Source organism: Pipra filicauda, unplaced genomic scaffold (assembly GCF_003945595.2).
Source record: "Pipra filicauda isolate LSUMZ 115617 unplaced genomic scaffold, ASM394559v2 scaffold129_size2064235_pilon, whole genome shotgun sequence".
NCBI lineage: Eukaryota > Metazoa > Chordata > Aves > Passeriformes > Pipridae > Pipra > Pipra filicauda.
In genome coordinates, this window is record NW_024103762.1 from 320,001 (window position 1) to 335,299 (window position 15,299).

Here is a 15,299-nt window from a genome sequence, read left to right on the forward strand (position 1 = left end):
CTGTGGCTAATTATTTAGAGTCGTTTAATCTACGCGATTTGCACGTTAATTAAACAGCACCGGGCTCATTGTGCGCTCGGAGGGCCCGCAGCGCCTGCTAGGGGCTGCCCGCAGCCCTGCACCCGGGACCCCCGGCCTGGGGGGGGCCCCGACCCCGGGGCAGCGCGGAGGGACGAGGGGGAGCACGGCCAGCGGCGCCCCCCAGCTCGAGCCGCCCGTGGCAAGAGCAAAAGATGCTGGGATGCGCCCGGAGAGGAGCTGCTGGGTGGGTTCGGGAAGGGGTTGCAGCTGGGGACACCCAAAGGGGTTGGGGGGACCGACGGGGGTGGAGGGGACCTGTGGGGAAAGAAGGGGACCCAACAGGACGGAGGGCAGTGGGCAGACCCGCAGGGATCGAGCTCCCCCCGCTACTGCACCCACTCCCGCCCTGTGGTGGAGTCCCTTTCCTCCCGGTGTCCCCCCCGCTGTTTCCTCCCCTGTCCCCATCTGTCCCCCTTGGAGCTCGTGTGTTTTGGCCTTTGTGTCCCAGCCTTGCTGCCGCCCCGCTCCCATCTCCTTCTGCCCCATTAACCCCCGGCACGAGTCCCGGCGACAAAAGGGCTGCAACCTGATCCGGGCTTGATTGAATCCCTATTGTTCTCCCAGCTAATTCCCCCTTGTCTTCCCTTCCCCGCCACGGGTAGGGGAGGCTCGGGGTTGTGTGTGGGGGTGGCTGTCCCTTAATTGCTTAAAAACTAACTGCCCCACCACCCGACTGCCGAGGAACCCGCAGCAGGTTGGGAAGGGGTTGCTGATCCTTGGGAAATTAATGCATTTAATTCCAAGTTTGTCCCTGGGAAAACGCTGCCCACTCTCGTCCTAGGCATGTCAGGAGGAATAGCAGGGCTTTTAAACAGGGGATTAAGGAAAGTGGTCACTTTTGACTCAGTAGGAAAAATCCCTCCGTGACGGTAATGAAAGCCTGGATGATATAAGTATCTTCTGGTTCACAATAGCAATTAATATGGTAATATTCTACTATTAAAGATGCTAACATTAAGATGGAACTTGTATGCGGTTAAAACATTTAATAGAGGAGAAAATGCATTCCTTGAGCATCAGGTAACAAAGCCAAATGGAAAAGGGGGGAATGAAAGTCTCTTAAAATAACAAAGGCCTCCATATAATTTGGAAAGGCTTTTAATACTCCCTTCCTCCTCAAGAAAAATTTGAGGTGCTTTGAAAAGCTGGTCTTAGTGAGTGCAAGAGGAAGGAGTTTGCGCTGGGTGGGGAGAGCTGCCCTGGTGGCAGCCCAGCCCACTTTGGAGACCAAATGCCATGGGGGGGCATCTGCAGAGACCCACTGGTGGCCCACAAGGAGCCTGTGCTGGGACGAGGGCATTGAAGCATCACAGTATTCCAGAAACATGGGGGTTGGAAGCTGTGTCTGAAGGGCTCTTGTCAAACCTCTGCTCCAGGCAAGGCCGAATTCAGAGTGAATCCAGGCTGACCATGACCTTGTGAAGTGTAGCTGAGCATTCCCCAAGGATGGAGGTCCCAGGACCTCTCAGAGCTCTGCCCTGGTGCTGCACCATGTTAATCCTGGTTTGTTTTCCCAAATGTTGTGAGTTGCTTGCACCACTTAGGTCTACCTGTGCACCCCCTACCTTGCCTTGGGGTGCCTGGTCCCAGGCACACACCCCAAAGCATGATTGTATCACAGGGCACAGCAAAATCTTCGGTTTCTCCTGGAGAAGGAGGAAGATAAAGACCAACTCACCTCTGCCCTGTGAATCCACTTGGTTTGATCAATTTGCCAGACAGACACAGTTATGCAAAAATACTCTCAGCAGAATTTTTTAAGTATCAGTCTATTTGGGAGAATATTAGAAAGTACTTACTTAAACTACAGTCCTTACTTTTATTATTGTAAAAGCCTTTTCCTTTTTTTTCACCTTTGTTTTCAATTAAAAACAGTTAGGATTTAGGTTTTTGCTTTTCACTAGAATAAAAGTAATTTGCAAAGGTAATAGTATTGTGGGAATGAAGGAACCTTTCAGCTGATCACTAGAAGAAGCAAATATTTACCATCTGGCTCTGGCTCTGATGATGAATTGGAGACTGATGTGGAGAGCATGGTCTTCCTCCTGGCTGCAGCTTTGCTGACTTCATCAAATCAGGCCATCTTCGGTTTACAGTTATTTTTTCTCTAAAATGTAGTTTTCCTGGGGAAAAAAAATAGTCTTCGGAAGCTTTGCACTATTGCATAATTTATTTCAAAGAAACTCCGCCTGGCTGATGCCAAGGATTCGTGTAGGTCATTCATCTCCAGTCTGCCCGGTTAGCTCAGGTTCCCTGTTCCATTCCCTCCTTCCTTGTCTCTTCTTACAGAAAAGTTGCACACACAAAGCCATTCCCAGGGAAACTCTCTGCTAAGTTCACAGCTGAAACAAAGCTGTGCACACACAGGAAGATGTGAATTGTTGCCCTTTCACCAAAACTGGAGAAGAAGGAAAGGAAAACGGATGAAGAACAGGTCAATGAGGGGCCAAGGCCAGTAGAAGTGTTTTTGCCCCACACTACCCCGTGTCAGAGGTTCCACCCCTGTGCCTGTGCTGCTGAGGATACTCCATAACACACACTGAATGGATCAAGTCAGATTACCAAAAGCTTTGTGTTTAACTTCAGCTCATTCTGGTGAAGCTGATAAGGGACCAACCACTCAATCCAACAGCAGGTAGGTCTGTAGGGACAGTGATCCTGGGCAGTGAGGAGGAGCATTGGCATGTGACCTCTTAGAGTGGGAGATGTGTACTGGTAGCAGCCCCTTGACTTTCCCACAACCTTGTCTCAAAAACAAAACTCCTCATGACATGCTCAGAATTGGCTCTGTTGCAAACAATAATGCAGTCATGATGTCACAGACCAGTGGATCAAAGTAGAAGAATACTAAAGACCAAGAAAAATCTGTCTACAAATGCCACCATTTAATTTTCTTTTTCTCCTTTCCTTCACCCTCTGCTGCTATTTTGATAGTAGTTAAAGTTGAAGACATCAAGGAAAATGAGGACCCTTCAAACAGCTGCTCAGTTGGAGCCAGCATGATGGGAGCTGAGAGGCAGCCTGCCCACATGACCGTTCCCAGCTCTGCTGCTGGAGCTTTACATGGGTAAAGGTGACCTTTGGGTCATCGCTCACCCTTGTCACCTTGTCTAGTCTGTGCCCAGCATCTCCTGGTGGAGACCATCTCACCACACACAGAGGGGCTCAGCCCTGCAGGCAAGGAGGCTTTGTCAATGTGGGGGCCTCATCAGTGAGGGGGCTTCATCAGCGGACACCCTGGAATCAACTGTAATGCTGATAAAAAAGTAGGAATAGGGAAAAAAAATCTGCTGAAATTGAGCAGTGGATGACACTGTGAGAGGAAGAAAAAGCCTCAAACTTTAAAGGCAGTATTAAAACAGGGCATGCAGAAAGTGAAGTCAATTAGCCAAAAGAATCGTTTGCTGGCGGAGGTCGTTGGGCCGAATTCCTAAAAGGATTCATGAATCGACTAAAAATACCCTTGGGATAGTTTGAGTACGGACTGAGTTACTGAAGGGCAATGCCCCAGATGACCCAGGAGACCCTTTCCAATCCTACAATATAAACAATGATGCTATTAACATTTGTACTAAGTACCTGCTCAGGCTCCTTGCCTGCTACCGCAGCACTTTGGCTCCCATCCGGAGCAGGAGCGGAGGCTGCAAGATGTGCTCCCTACCTTAGCCCAGAGAGCATCCTTTACCAACCACCCCTGTAGACAGGGAAATATGGAAAACCCTCTGGCCAATGGTAGGAGCAGGAAGAGGCCACAAAGATTAGTGGAAAAGCCTGATGGAAACCCTGCAGTGCTGAAAAGAACAATGGGAAGGCTGGAGAAAATCATCGGTGAGTGGAGAGACCCAGGGCACAGTGATCTTAGCGGCCAAGTAACGCCAAGAAGGCACCTGGAAGGCACAGGGGAACCAGGGATGGTTTGGGGAATCTGCAGGAATATCTTATAATTGTGCAAAAAAAGCCAACTCTATCTGGGGGGACCTAAAAAAGCCAGATGGAGCTTGGATATCAGTTTGGGAAATGCAGCAGGTCTGTGCGTCCCACCAAGATGTCCCAATAAGATAATCCAGGTGACCTTTGCTGTTGGGATGTGCCATCCGGCTGTGGAGCAGTTATCACTGTACAGACCCCACACAGGCCAGGGATTGTGTATTGTACTGACTGTGGCAGGGGAAAAGCTATTTTGTCATTAACTGTTTCTGTTTCCCTTAACATCCCTAATGACCAGACCTGACTGAAACACTGGACATTGTCCTGGGAGACAGCAGAGCACTGTAACACCTCACAAAGGTGTCCAGGTTTAATGTCAAGGCAAACCCGCAGCCTTAAATCTCTAACTTGTAATTCAGGTTCAGAGGATAATAACGAAAACAAGGTTAGATAAAAACATTCACTATCAAAATTTAATTATGCGTCCACAGGCTGAGGCTCATTATTCATCCTCCAACCTGGAAACAAATTAGTCTAATGAAGCCATGAGTTAAAATGGAGAAAGCATGTAAAGGCTGGAGAATATTTATGTCTCTGCTCCTGAGTCAAAAGCAGCACTGAGCTCTGGTGCTAGCTACATTTTTCACTGGAATCAGGTGCTTCCTATAGATGGTGGCATATCCAGGACCTGGATTTTGCTGTGAGCAGGAACAGTTGCTCCTAAATTGCAAGCTGAAGCCATTAGAGACTGGTGAGGTGTGGGGGCTCAGTACAGTCACAGGGGCTCATCAAAACCAGACATGATCAGAGCCCACATGTATAAAGAAACCCAAATACAAGTGTCAGCTGCCACTGAGTCAATCCAACTCGAGGGACAGGTTTTACTCTGGCACAAGTTCCCTGATGACAGCCAGGGTAGCCCCACGGAGAGTTTGGCTCCACTGACCTCTGCTAAATGGGAAACCAAATCTCAGGGGCTGGAAAGAAAAGGAATTGGTAACTAACTATAGTGGGATGGCGGCTCTCTGTGGGTTTATCGTGCAAGTGTTTAAGAAGACAAAGGCTATAATTAAACTGCCCGGGAATGTATAATCACAGCAAGGAAGGTCTTTTGCCCTGCTTCTTCCCTGCAGAATTTGGGGAGAAATGAAATTACATCCCAGGAAAGGGAACTGATCCATGTTTAAACCATACTCTCCGCTGCACCGCCCAGCACCCCTCAGGTTTGGACAGGTTGCTTTGGCCACCTATAAAAGTCACCCATAAACTGTAACTCCTGGCACAAGTGGGTTTGAGGATAGTTATAGGCTTTTCCACTGCACACCATGGCAAGTCTGCTGATATATAGCCCAGGTCTGAGCTCTGCAGCAGAGTGCAAAAGGTTCAAGCGACCTAGTAAAGACTGTGCCAGTACCAGAGAATAAGTCCCCGTAGGCCCCGGCTGAGCCATTCTCACCACTTTATTCTCTTGCTCCCATCCTAATGTGCTTAACTATAAATGACCCCTTTATTTTTTATATCTCCATTTCATTTTTCCCCTTCTTCCAAGGAAGCAGTAAAACAGGGAAGCTGAGAAGCAGAGCTCTTATTGTAAAGTGAGTGCTGACACAGAGCAATCCTGGGGACCTCGCAGCTCACGTTGAACATTTGTATCATCACAAGGAGCCTCTGGGCTTCTCCTCTGAGAACCAAGCCCTAATCCTGCTCCCAGGCTCCCAAAAGAAGCCTATTGGGATCACACAGGTAGAGGTGAGCTGCTTCTGGGCTGGGGGTCCTGACATTTGCTGGCTAAGCTTGACAGTATTTTATTTCCAGTTTTACTTGGTGTTTTATTCCATGATGTCCTGGAGTTCTACTCAAGGATGGCAGATTTGGGTGAAGACAACCCAGCAGAGCAGAGCACCCCAAACACAGCCCCTCTTTTGTGCTCTTTTTCTTCAGAATGCAGAAGATTCTCAGCCACCCTGGGCAGAAGGACAACAGCTTGCTGTTTATTAGTATAATTTTTAAAGGTGCCTCATTGTATTTATTTGCTGTGTGGTTAAACATTTATTATTTATATTTAATTTTCCCAGATTCAAAGGGGCATCACTAGTGGCTGAGTGTCTGCAGATTCAGTGCAGCTCCTTCGCACACTTATTTATGTAACCTTGGCCTCCCCCGAGGGGCTCCCGTTTCACTATGTGCCATTGGCCTCTTAATTGGCCTCACAGATCACGCCTTCTCCTTCAGCTCACCCAGGTCCCCACCACTCGTAATTTCTAAGATATTAAATGTGGTTGAAACAAAAGATTTCAGTGAATTAAAGCCAAGAAGTTTCGTATCTCTCCCAAACCTTCCCTGCCAATTCCCTCTCCAGGGCGATGGCCAGACTGAGGTCATCAGCACTGGTCTGGAGGGCTCAGGAGGGACCAGGCTGTGTCCTGGGTAGGAGGTGGACACCCTGGCTGGTGTGCCTGGCTGTTGCTGGGCCTGGCTTTGCACCCAGCTGTGTCTTCTTGATAAGAGTGTTTGGCACTAATTAGTCTCCAAGCAGCTGATTAACCCGCAGGGATGTATGGAAGCTGTTTTTGCTGTAAGACACTACAAGAGAGGCAGGATTCTCTCCTTGGGAATGTTTTGCATAGCCAGTCCAGCCACCTTGGATGGACAGCAGGTGGTGGGATGGGGGAGACTCATCCTCTGCCTCTGAGACATCCCAAAGCCACCTCTCTCCACTGTCCAGCACTGTAGCTCTCACTCAGATGATGGGCTGGGTACCAAACTTATAGGGGCAGCCAGACTGGGACACTTATCAGGACATAGACTCTGGGGTCTAAAAATGCAATTTTCAGAGCTGTGGAGACCAGGAACTCCCACTGGCATTTCCTGAGAAGTAAAACCACATTGAGGCAATGGCTTTGGATATTCCTTTTGTGATACATCCTGCTGCCAATGCACCCCAAGCACCTCAGGGTCACATCTGACCCAAAGATGCTGCCTACATTTCACTTCCAGCCACCAGCCCTGATGCTTCATGAATAAATGAAAATGCACTTTAAGCTATTAAACTTTATTTTAGACAACACAGACCCTGTCACAAGGAGTTCCACATGTCTGCAACAAGGTAAAGACATTTGGACAACTCAACCATGTGAGGTTTTGACTGGGGTAGCTAAACCTCTGGGTGAAGGGGGTTGAGAACCCCAGCACATTTTTAGCCATTTGCCAGCTGTTTGGGTTTAAAGAGAAACTTCACTCTCACAGGTAAAACTATTTAACATTAATGGTTTTATACCTTCTCCTTAAATATATCACAGGCTATACTTGGAGATGGAGTTTGAGAGTAAACATTGTTATGCTGGAGCTGTCATCTGTGAGTAATCACAGACCTAATTGAAGCTGGCCAGCCTATTAAATAAACATTCTGCATAAACGAGGGAGCAAAGAAATACCCTTTAGTTTGGTAATACTTGAAATGACAGAAACCAGTACCTGAGTCAGGGACCAGGGAAATGGGGCTGGAGTAGCTGGAGAGCCAGGGAGGGAGGTTTCCCCCAAGCAGCTCACAGCAGTGGTGCAGCAACCAGCTTTTGGAGGGAGAGCAAGGAGGGTGTTTCCCTGCTGGCCATGGCAGGGCTGGATTTTGGGACACTGCAGTTTTGAGGAGTATGGTTTTGTTGTATCCAGGGGAACATAACTTCCCACCACCTACTGCTAATAGCTGGGCTAAGGCTCACAAAACAGCCTAACAAAAACCATCCTCCCAGCATCAAATACTGCCTAATCACCCCACTGAAATGGGCAACAACACAGTCTTGCAGCGTTTCTTGCGTTCCTTGGGGAACCACCTAATCCTCCTTGTTGTCTGCCAGTTTTTCCTTGTCCTTGGGAATTTCACGTCTAGAAAAGGCTGCAGCTTTCGAGAGTGAAGCGCTCGCTGCTGGGGGTTCTCTCTGTTTGCTGCAGTGCCACGGGCAGCACACGGGTATCCAAGGCTGTGCTCTGGGGCACAGAATGCAGAACAGGCAAATTTTCACCCCAGTGAATCTCGCAGCATCCTGCCCCTCCTCGCCCTCTCACCAGATGTTGCACGGATGTGTGCGAGCGGCGCTGCCTCTCTGGGAGGTGATGAGAAGAGGGTGATGCACCGAAGTGACATGCTCAATTTCCCTCAAAGATGGTGCAGCCACAATAACATTTCTCCTGCTGATGGCGTCCATGTGTCTCTCCCTTTTCACTGGAGCTCTGTTACACACTGGGATGTGGTAGGAGCGTGTGTGCACCTTCTGTTCCCCGAGCCATCCCTGCTTTTCTGGGGAGGATGAGGTGCCTGGCCTTCCGTGGTTAGTTTAAGAAAAACACTCTCCCAGTGATCAGTGCCTGTATGAAGTAGATGTATGGTTTCAATTCTGTCCTTGAGCCATGGATCATTTAATGTTGTCAACACATATACATCCTTCTCAAACATCCCACTGAGAATTTCTAGGGACTGTAGACAGCTTAAAGCTAGCGTTACAGCAGCAGCAGCTTCATATTTGCTTTCAGATCCACGTGCATTTTTTAATACTAAAGCTTGCATAATTGCTGCTGAATTTCTAAGCAACTTCTTCAAAGGGGCAGAAGCACACTAGCAGTAGGAGAACTGGTGGTGGAGCAGGAACAAGGCCTGTTGTTGGCTTATGGTTTCCCAACAGCTTCTCAGAGGTGATGTTTGAGGAGCCCTGAAGAAGGGCTGGATTGGGACCTCCCAGCTTGGTGTGTGTTTGAGCGTGTTTTCTTCCTGACCATCGGGGCAGTTTGCATGTGCTGCCAAGCAGCCACTGATGCTGTCTGCATTAAAAGTATTTTAGTGATGCAGTTATTTTGCCAGGGAGGCTTGCACTGACATCCTGCATTGAAAAAAAGGGGGATATGGCTCTGCCAGCCTTTTCTTTTTTTTTTCCAGTGAGGTCTGGGTGTGCCTGGAAGCACAGTGAGATGTTACATGCAATGAAGATACCCTGGCAGGCCAAGGGGCCATTACAGGGTTGATTGAGGCAGGGCTGTAAAAGGAGAGACAAGGTGGTTCCTCACTATAAGAGAAGGATCTCCTGGTCTTTCCCAGCTAGTGGAAATGGAGTTGCAGCTGGGTGAGGGCTAGTACCTTGTGATGTTGCACGTGTGTGGCAGTCTCTCTGTAATGTCCCTCTGAGGTGTGTTGCTGTTGCATGGGAAGGGGATCAAGCTCTGATTGGGATGCCCATCACCCCACGGCTTAGTTTCCCCTGGGTAAAGGGCAGTGATAACCTCAGGGAGCAGGTCACGCTCCTCTTTTTTAGCTGCCAGCTGCTCTCCTGAGTGCTGGGGGAAGAGATTGATGTGAGGTTGGTCTGCTGGCTGGAGTGTGAGAATAGGAGGCTGTGGGTTTGCTGGAGAACCTGCACCAGGGTTCTCCTGAGAGCTATGGATAAAGCTGGGTATCCAAAGGCTTCTTTGCCTTTGGAAACGTAAAAGGGTGGTGGGTGATGATGGTTCCCTGCACACACACACCGTTGGTGCTCAGGGATGCAGGGCTCTGCTGCAGGCATGGGAGCCAGCTCCCTCCTTCCCCTGAGAAAGGGCATTGCTGGGGGTGACACCAACCTTCCACCCCCCATCTGCCGCAGGGCCCTGCTCACTGCCACGTCTAAGGCACCTGGTCAGCCAAACTCCATTTACTGCATCTTTATTTATTATATTGGAGCCCAGGGTAATTACTTTACAACTCTGAACATTAAATATCATTTGTCTTATTCCAGTAGGTCCAAATCTTTATGAATTTTATCTGACACTTGTTCCCTTCAATTATCTGCCATCAGAAAAAGTTTACCGTTGCTGCAAAAATATCAATTTGCCAGAGGTTGCAATACATTTACTCTCCACCTCTGTAATTTACAAACTTACATTCTATGATTAGAAAGAAAAATGGCTAATAGGAGAAATATTCATGCAAAATCGATACTGAATAAGATGCTGCCACCTTTTGGCTTAACCTAATTCTACACGTGGGGCCAAATTCATCACTGGTGTAACTGCTTTGCTGGGAGAGCAGCTAGAGCTGCTCCAGGGCTGGCTGAGAAGGATGGAGTGGGATGGGGGATGACATGGGGGGCTCAGCCCCTAACTGTGAATGGGGTATGGGAAGCTGAGCTTGTGAGGTTTTCCTGGTAAAAGGAAATTTTCCATAGCTGTGCAAATGCAACAGGATTTTCCTTCTTGCACATCCAGAGTCAAAGTGAAGATTCCCAGCAGGTTTTTTTTCTCTCTTTTCAGCCATCCAGGAGGCTGTTCCTGGAGTTGTGTCCTGGGTGTGAGGACCAGCACTGGGCTGAGGGCTTTTCTCCATGTCGATGTGCTGGGAAGAGAGTCTGGGATCTGATGAGGCTCAGCCCATGGCTGAAAGCGTCTAACCAAGCTCTGAGCTGGTCAGACAGTTCATCTAAGCTTGTAGGCAACCTCTACCCTGCCTGCCTGCAGCACAGTGAGACACTGTGCAACACAGCAGGACTTGCAGCACTGTCAGTCTTGGTAGCTGCTGAATGTACTTGTTCTTCAATTACATGTCACTGTGATGGGCCGTGGAGCCCAAATACTGCTGTGCTTTCAAAAGAAAACAAAACAGCGTTTAATTTTCATAGCAAAGATATTCCAAAGTGCTAAGTGCTACAGCAGAGCAATTGCAGCGCTGCTCTGTCTCCTTGCCCAATGACACAGGGGTTTTTCAGCTGAATACCAGCCAGCACGTGATTAAAGCTCTCAGGATTCTGCTGTTCTGGGATTTCCAGCAGAACTTGCTGCTATTTCTCTCATATCTTGCCCCTTTGTTTCCCCGAGTTCAGGGCAGAGTCTGAATTCGGTAATTCCGGCCTGGGTTTGCTTTGCTGTCTTCCCAAGGAACTTGTTTGAATAAATTGAATTGGCAAATGTATTGTTCAGCTGCAAAGCGTTGTGTCAGGAATAATGTAGGTATTTCCAGGCTCTCTATCACTGTGCTGAGCACTGCCAGGGACAGAGAACACATGCAGGAGAGCTCCCTTTGAGCTGCTCCCTCTGCTTCCTCTTCAGAAAGAAGCGCGCATTTTTTTGGCTGGTTGCTCCATGCTCTAAAGCAAGAGCAGAAGGGGCTATTGGAGCCTCCTCAGAATGTCCAGAAACCCTCTTCCACCAGGGAATTTTCATTTAATAGGTTCCTATGGGCTGTACTTGTGTTTCCTTCACTGGAGCAGATTTGGGTGCAGCAGTCACCTTGCTTTTCATGGAGCACCTGAGCAGTCAGTCCCACGGACATCAGCATTAGGTCTGTGTCAGTAGAGCTCAGGGCAGCGTGGTGGGGTCAGGCAGGTCCTGGAGCTGTACAGAGCAGAACAGGGCTTTAAGCTGCAGAGCTTTGCTGAAGGACCCCGAGGACTGGGTTAGGCTGTGGAAACTCAGCAATCAGGAGCTCAAGAGCCTAATCAAGGCACTAACCAGGTGCTGAGCGAGTTCTTTGGGTTTGGGGCTGTCACTCACAGCATCTCTTTTCTGCACTGGTGCTCGTAAGATGGAGCTGATTTGAACATGCCAAGGCATGAAGTGTAAAGTTCCTCAGGGATATAGGCTCACCTGTCCTCCCTAGCACATCATGACAGTGTTAAATGTTTGATATTTCAAGACAAAGATACTGGTGTACAGCTTTCCCTTTTTCATTGACTTAGGGACATGGCTTAGGGGTGGATTTGGCAGTGCTGGGTTAATGGTTGGACTTGATGAGCTTGAAGTCTTTTCCAATCTAAACAATTCTATGATTCTATGACCAAGCTCTGTGTGAGAAACAAGCTCTCCTGCATGCAAGTCCCTGGAGGGTGGGAGCACAGCCAGAGCACACCAACAGGTCAGCACACACCAGCCAGGCACAACCACCATTGTGACACTGACAACTCTTCCAGTGCCAACAAATGACTGTGCCAGCAGGGACAGGAGCCTGGGACCCCCCTGAGGAGAGCTGTAGCCAGTGGCAGACAGCACCACAGCTCTGCAAACCTTGTGCCCTCACTGTGAGGTGACCACATTTCCTCAGGAGATGCAGAGGGCTCTCAAAGGTGAGTGGCCTCACTGTGAGGATGCTCCGTGAGACAGGGCACCACCTCCTCCTCCCTCAGCTGGGTCTTACAGAAGGGAGGGCTGCCCAGTTATTTAAAACCCCCCAAAAGCTCAGTGGGTGGGTTTCAGCAATGGGGCTGCTTGGAGGCCCGGGGCTGCCAGGTGAGCAGGGTCCTGCAGAGGCTGCGTGGCCGCAGAGGTGACCCCACTGTGCGGGTTAGCAGGGACATGGTGCCACCTCGTGGCACTGCGATCCTTGTCCTTGTGGGATGGACATCTTTCCAATGGGAGCAGCACCTTGTGGGTGCTCCATCACCTCCCAGGGCTGCTGGTGCCTCCAAGGGCGTGGGTGCACCATGGGCTGGTAAAGGCCACTGGTAAATGGATGTGGGACCGATGGGTGGGGGACCACTCTCTGGAAAACAAGGGGAATATCTAAATCTGTCATCCTATCCCCTAGTCTCAGTAGCAGCTGCAAAGCAGGGTATGACCGAAATTCATGGTCAGAGTCATGGCTTTTGGAGGTGATTTCTTTAGGACTGTCTGCCCACTATGGAATCCATGACTTAAGGGAGTCTTCTCCCTTTCTCAGCTGTTCCCCCCGGATATATCATTTTTCTTCTGGCTCCCAAGCTCTGCCAGGACTCCTCTGCCCACTCTCCCCTGCTGACTCACGGGAGATCCACTCATATGCAACAGAAATGGATTTGGTCCCCTCCTGTGTTGACAGCATAAACCAACCCCACTTATGAGGGTTCAGGCCTATTTCTTAGTGCTACAAAATAATAAGAAGGATGGCTCCATTTAACTACATAAAAATAGGAGAAATAAGGTTTGGCACTTTTACTAAATCATCATCTGTTGAAGTACTTAAGGATAGTGCCTCAGTTTTCAGTGGAACGCTTTAACTCAAAAGCAGGAGGAATTTATTCAAGCAATAAGGAGGATTTGAGGTCTAACTTCCCTTGCTAATTGATGTCATCATGGTAGTGCCTAGGAAATGTGGGGCTCAGTAGTGATGGACTGGGTCCTGTCATGCTGTTTGCAATAAGGACTTTACAAAAAGACAACAGTTATCTCAGGAAGTCTGCCATGGAGACCTCTAATCTGTTTTCTGCTAGGTAAGACATTAGTGTTTGATCTGTGACTAGAAATCACCTGATAAGGGATTTATTTTTCCACTACAATTAGAAATGCTGTTGCAGTGTTTCCCACCCTTTGAGACAGCCTTTTCAGAGGTACATGCCCTCTGTACCTGTCCTACTGCCAGCTCAGCTGCTGTCTGTGCTCTTTCCTTTTGGGTCGGGACATTCCTTAACAGCAAAGCAAATGGCTTAATTTTACTAATGTTTTGTTCCTCCTATACAGATCCTTCCTGGATGCTTGAAAAGGGCATTGGAGACATAGTAGGTATCAGAGACACTGGGAGATATGGTGAGTTTTACCTCTAAAACACCAAATCCAAGACTCCCCTGGATGGCCAAGAGCCGGGATCAGGAGCATTTAGTCTCAAATTGAAGTGCAGTCTACAAAGCAGAATCTTTTTTTTTTAAATAGCCCAAGGAGATAATTTAACATTCTTTACAGGTATATATCACCAAAAAGTAGCCATCAGAGGAGGCCCTTTCCAGTTTATTTCATCATTTAGGAAGAGGGTCTTAAACAAGGGTCTGTTCTACCGAAGAAGTGAGCTCATGCTGGTGTAATGGTATCTGTGTAAATCCAGCAACATAACAGTGGCTGCAGCGATGAGCCCTTAGGCACTTAGCAAGGATTTGCCAAGGAGCCTAAGGGTTGATACACACTTGAAACTCAATGGGATTTAGGTGCCTAAATGCATCAGGCTGCTTAGAAAATCCCAGCCTTTGAAGTTAAAGTAGGCACTAACAAAAAACGGCTAAAAAAACCTTAAAATAATAAATGTCAGATTAATGCCACCATGCAGGCGGTGGGTTTGCGCCCAAAACAAGGCAGCAGGAGGTGGCCACTGAAGGCAACAGAGAGGTTCCACCAGCATCAAGGTTCAGAAGAGCTCCATCTCTGGTGTTTGCCATTCCATCAGGAATTGCAGTAGGACCCCTCTGAATCATTTCCATTTCTGATGGTGTCTGCTTGCGTGGGAATTTGGCTGGTGGAAATCCACCTTGTGAGAGTGTATGTGGAAAACATTAGAAATGTCTTTTTTTTTGGTTGAGGAGAATCTTAGGGCATTAAAAGTTGGAGAACTCATCTTCATTATTTCTCTTTAAAGTTAGTTATGAATTGAGAATGGCTCTGCTCATATTTCTCTTTTATTTGCTATCTCCCCAGGCTAAAGTGTTGTCTATTTATCTTACAGATTAGGTTACTTTTTATGGGGTTCCTGCTATTATATTTCACCTCTAACTTTGTTAGTTTGTGTTTGCTATTAAATTATGTTGAATAAAATGGGCGGCTGAAGGACATTTTTCAGCTCCATCCTGAAATGAGGTTCTTAATCCTGTTTCTGGGTCTGCCCCTGTAGCCCAGCCCACGGGGACAGAATTGGGTACGTAAGAAGGGCAGCAGAGGAGTGTTTGTATCAACTACAGGGTTTGCAGGGTGAAGCTGCAGGAGAATCGTGCCTGTAAAGCCAGTCGGTTCATGTACAGTGATTTTGGAGGCATCTCTTTAGAAACGGGTTCTAATAATATTGACATCATCACAAGATAAGATCCAGGACTAGTTAAATCACAGCCTCGCAACTCAGCGTTCCTTTGAGGATTAGAAGAAGTCGCTGAGCTGTCACTCTAAAGCTGATCATGGACTCGTTTAACTATGTCATCCCATAAGACAGCCCTTTCAATTATGTCAACCTGTCTGCTCTCCCAAGACTCTAATTTTAGAGCAGCAGTAGCTAATATTCTTGGAAAACTGATCCGCCTCCACAGATCTCTCCTCTCTGCCTGCTGCTGTTAACAGAGTATCCTGTGGGGAGATCGGACTGCTTTACTTCCCCTCCTGTAATAAACCTAATAAAAATAGGTACCATTAGGTTCCTTTGTGTGTGGTCTCTTTAAGACACTTATTTGAGCTATGTAATGGAGATGTCATGTCTCTTCCACAGAGAGATCTGGCAGCACCACAGGGTCATTGCAATAAAAATAAAATTCAGTTTTAAGAGCCAGGTACAAAATTATGAGCTGAAAAGCAGGACACTGGGATTGGAGTTCAGAGACCTGGAAAAGGCAAAT

At 48.1% G+C, this 15,299-nt stretch overlaps 1 long non-coding RNA gene across 1 annotated transcript; it reads right to left on the minus strand.

Moving 5' to 3' along the window:
- Positions 1-2,232: 2,232 nt before the first annotated feature.
- Positions 2,233-2,821, minus strand: LOC120325328. The gene is made up of 2 exons (XR_005567263.1): positions 2,644-2,821; positions 2,233-2,479 (listed from the first exon to the last, which is right to left on the minus strand). It is a non-coding gene; the product is annotated as an uncharacterized LOC120325328 (long non-coding RNA).
- Positions 2,822-15,299: the final 12,478 nt, after the last annotated feature.